At 46.5% G+C, this 9,009-nt stretch overlaps 1 non-coding gene across 1 annotated transcript; it reads right to left on the reverse strand.

Moving 5' to 3' along the window:
* Window positions 1–8,453: 8,453 nt before the first annotated feature.
* Window positions 8,454–8,592, reverse strand: LOC123406612. The gene has a single exon (XR_006612276.1). It is a non-coding gene; the product is annotated as a small nucleolar RNA Z247 (small nucleolar RNA).
* Between the last annotated feature and the right edge of the window lie 417 nt (window positions 8,593–9,009).

Raw genomic sequence — 9,009 nt, forward strand, 5'->3', positions numbered from 1 at the left:
GCCGCGAGCTCATCGGAGAGGGAGCGCATGTGCCCAAAGTAAGCCGAGGCCGACTGAGTACCTTTCTGGGTGTTGGTGAGGGCAGATCGTATGTTGTTGATGCGGGACAGGGAGACGGCGGAGAACATGGCTGCGAGGGCAGCCCATATGGCATGTGAGGATTTGAGGGAAGCAACCTAGACAAGTACCTCCTTGGACAGGTTGCGAAGGAGATAGGCAACGATCTGCTGATCCTGGATCAACCAGGGGGCATAGGCAGGGTTTGGAGCAACCTGATCCTTGCCGTCTTTGTCTTTGGTGGAGATGGTTTTGGAGGGTTCTTCTAGGGTTTGATCGATATAGCCAAACAAGCCAGCGCCCATTATCTGGGATCGCGCTTGAGCTCTCCAAAGGACATAGTTCGTCCTGGAGAGGGGCTCGGAGGTGTTGTAGTTTAGGGCGGCAGAGATGGGAACAATGGAGGATGACATGGAGGCGGGAGATGGTGGGGGATGGATGGAGATTAGCTAGATGAGGTGGAAGGGCCTGCTCTGTATACCATATAGGAAGATATGTTGCGGCATGTCTCTCCAATAAGAGAGCCGAAGCTTTATATAGGGGTATAACCGGTTGTATCACAACCAATTAGAGATATACATGAGAGAGAGATAGAGATAGAAAGTTAAATACAAAGGGAGTTATAACTATACAATATCCCTATAATATCTCATGTCTAACAGGGTCCTTGGAGTTCGAGGCAACATCAATGCCCAAACTTGAGATGTTGAACCTGCGACTTATTGACTGTAAAACTAGCTTTTCTGGACTGGAACTTCTCCCAAGTATCAAGGAAGTGCAGCTCTTGGTCTTCGCTTCCCCAACATTCATCGCAGTTAAGGAAAATATGACTGAAGAAGAGGCAGAAGAGGAGGCAAGATACAGGGAAGACAAAGCCAAGGAGGACATGAGGAAGCAGCTCGCTAACAATAAAAATAGCCCCATTTTGAAGGTGCAATGAACGAAATAGGTCAACAAACTGTTTTCTGAACTTACTATGCTGCAAAGGAGAATGATCCGGGGGCATATATATGCTAGCGAGGGGTCTCTACTTGTGGGCCTACTTGCCAGTGTGTTTGTTTATGTTCCAGTTTGGGCGGTGGTTTCGTCGTTGGCTGTATAGTTTCCAAGTTTTCAGTTCATGTGTAATTGTTCATTTCATTTTCCTTGTTCTGGCCTTGGGCAATAACTCTGTAACTGAACATCACTTCTGTTAATGGTGATCTGGCTTGCCATTACCAATATGTCTTCTTGAAGCTTAACTGTCAACAAACCAGAAGGGAGATGTTCTTCTTCAATCATATTTTGAACAAATGTGGTTCTTCAACCCCATTTACTTGTTATACTCCCTCCGTCCCATAATATAAGAGCGTACACTAATGTAGTGTCAAAAACGCTCTTATAATGTTGTGTTGCCGTTTGTTCAGAAGAATGCTTCCTTATAGCATATACTCCCTCCGTTTCTAAATATAAATGTTTTTAGAGATTTCAAATACGGACTGCATACTGAAGAATATAGAATATACTCCCTCCGTCCCAAAATAAGTGTCTGAACTTCATACTAACCTTAGTACAAACTGAAATCTATATAAAAGGGCTAATATTTAGGAACGGAGTGAGTACGTGTTGCATGGTTACATTTTTTATATCATGTTGAAGTTTCTCTAAATATGCTAGCATTTAGTTGTAGTGTTGTCAATGTTGTTAATGTGCTACTACTGAAACACCATTAATTTGACACTACAGAAGTTCAGTATGGTAATTGCCACTCATGTACTACTCAAAGTGAAACACCATTAAAGGTACACATTGCCCTAGCTGGTTCTGCCTAGATGTTCATTGTCAATCAACATTTGCACATGTGTGACATGCATCTGGAATGATTCAGCTTAGCTACCGTACACAGATTTCCCGATCCAAAAGAGAGACGAAAATTCGATAGAGCACGGCTGACCGAACTTGCTGCTCCCCGCTAATCAACTAACTTCCGGTGGTTCTCTCCATGCTGTTGGTCCTCACGTTCTCACGCATCTTCTCGATGATGTGCCGCCGCTTCTCCTCCGCCTGCCGTCGCTTCTCCTCCAGCTTGTCCCCGATCTTCTTCCCCAGGTCCATCATCCGGCTCCGCCTCCCGCTCTTCCGTTTTGCGTCATCTCCAACAGAGGCCGCTGCTGCCTCCATCGCCTGCTTCTGCTGCTCCTGCTCCCTCGCGGGTATGATGGCCCTCAGGGAGGTGTACAGTGGGGAGGCCGCACTGCTCTCCGAAGTGGCACCCTCTTGGAGCCTCTCTGTGGCCAGCAGCGGTTTCCTCAGCTCCTCGGTAGCGTCCGGGTGAGGAGGAGAGGTAGTATCAGCTACCTGAAACTACGCTTGAGATGCTTCGGCGGGAGGAGGGTCTTCAACTGACTCGTCAATGGATTTCAGTGACTCCTCGCTCCCAGCAGAGGAAGCAGGAAAACTTGGTGTTGTGCTTTTGGTGATGGCGTCGTCTTTGGGACCAGTTTCGTCAGGATGGGTTGGTGTGGTGGCTGTATGAGGATGCGTAGAACCCTTTGTCTTGGGCCGCATTGTATTTATAATATCAATACCGTGTCATACAAGTTGATCCTCTAGGAGGTTACATGAGATAAGGGAGAGGCAAAGAGATAAGTAGGAAACGGGTTTAAAACAATTTCCTATCCCTATACAGTTTATATTCTAACACTCCCCCTCAATCTAAACTCTATTTGCCAAGGTTGAGATTGTACTTGAAATCATCTAACCTCCTCATTGTGAGAGGCTTTGTGAATCCATCAGCAAGTTGATCACCTGTTGGAATGAACCTTATATCAAGTAACTTGCATGTTACTCTTTCTCTGACAAAGTGAAAATCAACTTCAATATGTTTTGTCCGTGCATGAAAAACAGGATTTGCTGAAAGATAGGTTGCACCAAGATTATCACACCATAATCTTGCAGCTTGTGGGATTTTAACTCCAAGTTCATGCAACAGTATCTGAATCCACATTACTTCAGCTGCTGCATTAGCCAAAGCTTTATACTCAGCCTCGGTGCTTGATCGTGAGACTGTTGCCTGTTTTCTTGCACTCCACGACACAAGGTTTGTTCCCAGAAAAACAGCAAAACCACTAGTTGACCTTCTATCATCTAACATCCTGCCCAATCTGCATCAGAGTATGCTGATACAAGCATAGATGAAGACTTAACAATCTGGAGACCAAGTCCCTCTGTAAACTTGAGATACCTCAAAATCCTTTTTACTGCTGTCCAATGAGAAGTAGTAGGAGCATGCAAGTATTGGCATACTTTGTTAACAGAGTATGAAATATCAGGACGTGTAAGAGTCAAGTACTGTAATGCACCTACAATGCTTCTATAATTTGTTGCATCATCTGGCCCAAGTGCTTCTCCACTTTCAATAGTAAGTTTTTCTGAAGTAGAGATAGGTGTGCTGACTGGCTTACACTTTTCCATACCTACCCTTCTGAGAATACCAGTGGTATATTTTCCTTGTGTAAGAATTATACCATCCTTTACTTTCTTGACCTCAATTCCAAGAAAGTAATGTAGATCTCCCAAATCTTTAAGAGCAAACTCCAGTTTTAAATCCTTGAGCAAGAAAGTTGTAGCATCTGGATTTGAACTGGCAACAATTATATCATCAACATAGACAAGAACAAATATAGTAACATTGTTCTGTTGGGGAATGTCGCATGGGAAACAAAATTTTCCTACGCGCACGAAGACCTATCATGGTGATGTCCATCTACGAGAGGGGATTTCCGATCTACGTACCCTTGTAGATCGTACAACAGAAGCGTTAGTGAACGCGGTTGATGTAGTGGAACGTCCTCACGTCCCTCGATCCGCCCCGCGAACCGTCCCACAAACCGTCTCGTGATCCGTCCCACGATCTAGTGCCGAACGGACGGCACCTCCGCGTTCAGCACACGTACAGCTCGACGATGATCTTGGCCTTCTTGATCCAGCAAGAGAGACGGAGAGGTAGATGAGTTCTCCGGCAGCGTGACGGCGCTCCGAAGGTTGGTGGTGATCTAATCTCAGCAGGGCTCCGCCCGAGCTCCGCAGAAACGCGATCTAGAGGTAAAACCGTGGAGGTATGTGGTCGGGCTGCCGTGGCAAAAGTTGTCTCAAATCAGCCCTAATTGCTCCATATATATAGGAGGAGGGAGGGGAGGCTTGCCTTGAGGCTCAAGGAGCCCCAAGGGCTGCGCACCAAGGGGAGGAGGAGTCCTCCTCCAATCCTAGTCCAACTAGGATTGGAAAGTGGAGTCCTTCTCTCCTTTCCCACCTCTTTTTTTTCTTCCTCTTTGATTTTCTATCCATGGCGCATAGGGCCTTCTTGGGCTGTCCCACCAGCCCACTAAGGGCTGGTGCACCACCCCCAAGGCCTATGGGCTTCCCCGGGTGGGTTGCCCCCCCGGTAAACACCCGGAACCCATTCGTCATTCCCGGTACATTCCTGGTAACTCCGAAAACCTTCCGGTAATCAAATGAGGTCATCCTATATATCAATCTTCGGTTCCGGACCATTTCGGAAACCCTCGTGACGTCTGTGATCTCATCCGGGACTCCGAACAACATTCGGTAACCAACCATATAACTCAAATACGCATAAAACAACGTCGAACCTTAAGTGTGCAGACCCTGCGGGTTGGAGAACTATGTAGACATGACCCTAGTGACTCCTCGGTCAATATCCAATAGCGGGACCTGGATGCCCATATTGGATCCCACATATTCTACGAAGATCTTATCGTTTGAACCTCAGTGCCAAGGATTCATATAATCTCGTATGTCATTCCCTTTGTCCTTCGGTATGTTACTTGCCCGAGATTCGATCATCAGTATCCGCATACCTATTTCAATCTCGTTTACCGGCAAGTCTCTTTACTCGTTCCGTAATACAAGATCCCGTAACTTACACTAAGTCACATTGCTTGCAAGGCTTGTGTGTGATGTTGCATTACCGAGTGGGCCCCGAGATACCTCTCCGTCATACGGAGTGACAAATCCCAGTCTCGATCCATACTAACTCAATGAACACCTTCGGAGATACTTGTAGAGCATCTTTATAGTCACCCAGTTACGTTGCGACGTTTGATACACACAAAGCATTCCTCCGGTGTCAGTGAGTTAAATGATCTCATGGTCATAGGAACAAATACTTGACACGCAGAAAATAGTAGCAACAAAATGACACGATCAACATGCTACGTCTATTAGTTTGGGTCTAGTCCATCACATGATTCTCCTAATGATGTGATCCCGTTATCAAGTAACAACACTTGCCTATGGCCAGGAAACCTTGACCACCTTTGATCAATGAGCTAGTCAACTAGAGGCTTACTAGGGACAGTGTTTTGTCTATGTATCCACACAAGTATTGTGTTTCCAATCAATACAATTATAGCATGGATAATAAACGATTATCATGAACAAAGAAATATAATAATAACTAATTATTATTGTCTCTAGGGCATATTTCCAACATGTTCTTATTGTAAAAGAATAATGAAGTATCTGCCTTTGATGGTGAGAACGCAAGCTTTTGCAATTGTGTACTTAGCCTTGAGTACCAGGCTCTTGGGGCCTGTTTTAACCCATACAAAGCTTTTTCCAACTTACAGATATAATGTGGTGTGTTTTTGTTTTCATATCCTGGTGGCTGCCGCATGAACACTTCTTCCTCAAGAACACCATGAAGAAACGCGTTCTGGACGTCTAGCTATCGTAGGCTCCAACCTCTGGAAATAGCAATATACAACACAAGTTGAATATATAGTAACAGCTTTAATAACAGGACTAAAGGTATCCTCATAATCTATACCAAATCTCTATTTAAAACCTTTTGCAACTAGTCTGGCATTGTATCTGTCAATACTACCATCAGCTCTTTTTTAATTTTATATACCCATTTGCAGTCAATCACATTTGCATCCCTCTTTGGTGGAACTAACCGCCAAGTTTTATTTTGAATGAGTGCATCATATTCAACATCCATAGCCTTCTTACAATCCTTATGTGCAAGGGCATCATGCAAATTTGTTGGTTCACCGGTACTCGTTAGAAAAGCATGCTTAAGTTTATCATACCTGATTGTACCATCCGTATATTTCTTCTCCCGGACAATACCTGACTGAGACCGTGTATGACGGGAAGGAACTAGTGTTGCAACAGGTCTGGTCACAGAGGATCCTGAAGATGCCGATTCTGCAGTAGCACTGTCATCCACAGAGGATCCGACCGGGTCGATCTAACTCTCACCTGGCACAGACTGAGCGGTAGCAGACGCGTTTCCCCCTCGTCAGCGGCATCGTGGCACGCAGCGCGAGGGCAGTCGCTGTCATGCAGACGGGTGGGCTCCGCGCCTGGAGGGCTGTCGGCCACCTGGTCGGATGTCACGGGAGGTGCAGGACAATCCTCCTGGGATCCCGTGTCCGGCAGGCTGGCGCGTGTATCAGCCTCGGATCGCGCAGCCGAGGTGCCAGGCAAGTCAGCAGCGCCAGGCAGATCAGCCTGGGATCGCGCGCCGGATCTAGCGCGAGGGGAATCATCCTGGGATCGCGTGTTAGATCCTGTTTTGGTTGTATCTCCACACATGAAATCACGCCCTGTAGCTGCACAATCAACACTAGATTCAAACTGTTCCATGGAATTTTGCACATGATCAGCGTTAATTAATTCACCCCTGTGACTAGAAGGGAACATAGGATCTGAAAGAAGGGATATTTCGGCACGCAAGAGAGCTCCCGCATGAGGATGAAGCTTAGAGAAAGGAAACAATGTTTCATCAAAAATGACATCACGAGAAATACAGATACAGCCAGATGAGATCTCTAGGCATTTGTACCCTTTATGAAGATTACTATAGCTAAGAAACACACATTGTGTGGACCGAAACTCAAGTTTATGGCGATTGTAGGGACGCAAATTTGGGTAACAAGCACACCCAAAACAAATTAGGGAGCTATAATCTGGTTTTTGATGAAACAAGCGTTTCAAAGGGGTAGTGTTGCCAATGACTCGACTGGGCAACCGATTGATAAGATATGTAGCGGTGATAAAAGCCTCATCCCAATATTTGAGTGGCATTGATGCATGGGCTAAGAGAGACAAACCAACTTCCACAATATGACGATGTTTTCGTTCGGCTGAGCCATTTTGTTGATGGGCATGAGGACAAGAGACATGATGAATAATGCCAATGCTACGAAAGAAGGAGTTGAGTTTCTCATACTCTCCTCCCCAGTCACTTTGTACTGCAAGGATTTTTCTATCAAATTGTCTTTCAACAAGTTTTTGGAACTCTTGAAAAACAGAAAAGACTTCAGATTTGAATTTGAGCAAATATATCCATGTGAATTTGCTATAATCATTGATAAAGCTGACATAGTATTTCTTTCTACCAAAAGAATCTCTTGCACGACCCCACACATCACTGAAAATAAGCTCTAAAGGAGCATGAGACACACTATTTGACAAAGGATAAGGAAGTTGATGGCTTTTCGCACATTGACAAGCTTCACAAATTGACTCACTTTCGGAACTACTTGACAATAATAAATTGCCTTTATTGACTACTTGCTTGACTATATTTGAAGAAGGATGCCCTAGTCTTTGGTGCCATTTGGCTAAGGAGGGCTTGATAGCAGAATAGACTTGACGATGACGCTTGCGATGATCAAAGACTCTAGATGTGATGGGGTATAATCCTCTGATGCATCTACCGTGATGGATGAGCTCCCTCGTTGCCCGATCCTTTATGAAAAAATAGGTAGGATGAGTTTCAAAGAAAATATTATTGTCGGAGGTTAAACGAGACATGGAAGCTAGATTTTTATCGGCTTGTGGAACATGAAGAACATCTTTAAGGACAAGATAACGTTTAAGGCTAGGGGAATTAATATATGATTGACCAATGTGAAGAATGTCCATACCTCCACCGCTCGCGGTGTGAATTTGATCACTGCCATGGTACCTCTCTCGGAGGGAAAGCTTCTCTAGCTCGTTTGTAACGTGATCTGTGGCACTAGAGTCGGCATACCAGACCGTGTCACCGTCAGCTCCACCGTGCTCCCGCATGGCTATAGCAGCCTGCCGTGCATCGGGCACGAAGTCTTCATCGTACCGGTGCCAGCAGTCAACGACTTCATGGCCCGGTTTCTTGCACATCTGACATCGCGGTCGGCGATTGTTGTTCTTGTAGTCGTCGCCGTTGTTGTTGTAGCCGCCGCCGCGGTGACCACCACCAGGGCGAGCCTGGCCCTGGTTGCTGCTGCGTCCCCCGCCGCCACGTCCGCGCCCCTGCTGTCCACGCCCGCAGCCACGTCCGCGGGAAGCGGCGTTGACAGAGGATTGGCGCACATTACCTCCTTGGAGCATGCTGAGGCGGGCGTCGAAGCTCAGGAGCTGGCTATACAGCTCCTGGATCGTAACAGGTTCAATCCTCGCAGCCAGCGCCGAGATCACGAGGTTGTAGTCGATGTCGAGACTAGCTATGACGTGGGAGATGATCTCGGCGTCTCCGAGCGGAGCACCGGCGCAGGCAACTTCATCTGTAAGGGTTTTAATTTTCCCAAGATACCCTGCCATGGTTAGGTTACCTTTCTGCAGATTTGTGAGCGTCATCCTTGTATTGATCTTCTGGGCTTGTGTTTGTGCAGCGAACATGGCATGGATGGAAGTCCATACCTCGGCCGGCGTCTGGAGCATCGCGACTTGAGCAAGGACCTCTCGAGACAGAGATCCCATGAGGTATCCTTGTACATGTTGCTGCTGAGCATACCAGATCGATCTGGCATGGTTGACAACCTGCTCGTCCTTCCCATTGCTGGTGATGGTGATGGTGGCAGGGGGCGCCGGACTTGCGGCGTCGAGGAAGTGTTCCATCTGTGCTCCCTTGATCTGGGGTAGCACGACAGCCTTCCAGAGGAGGAAATTTGTCCTCGT

The sequence above is a fragment of the Hordeum vulgare genome, chromosome 6H (genome assembly GCF_904849725.1).
Source record: "Hordeum vulgare subsp. vulgare chromosome 6H, MorexV3_pseudomolecules_assembly, whole genome shotgun sequence".
Lineage (NCBI taxonomy): Eukaryota > Viridiplantae > Streptophyta > Magnoliopsida > Poales > Poaceae > Hordeum > Hordeum vulgare.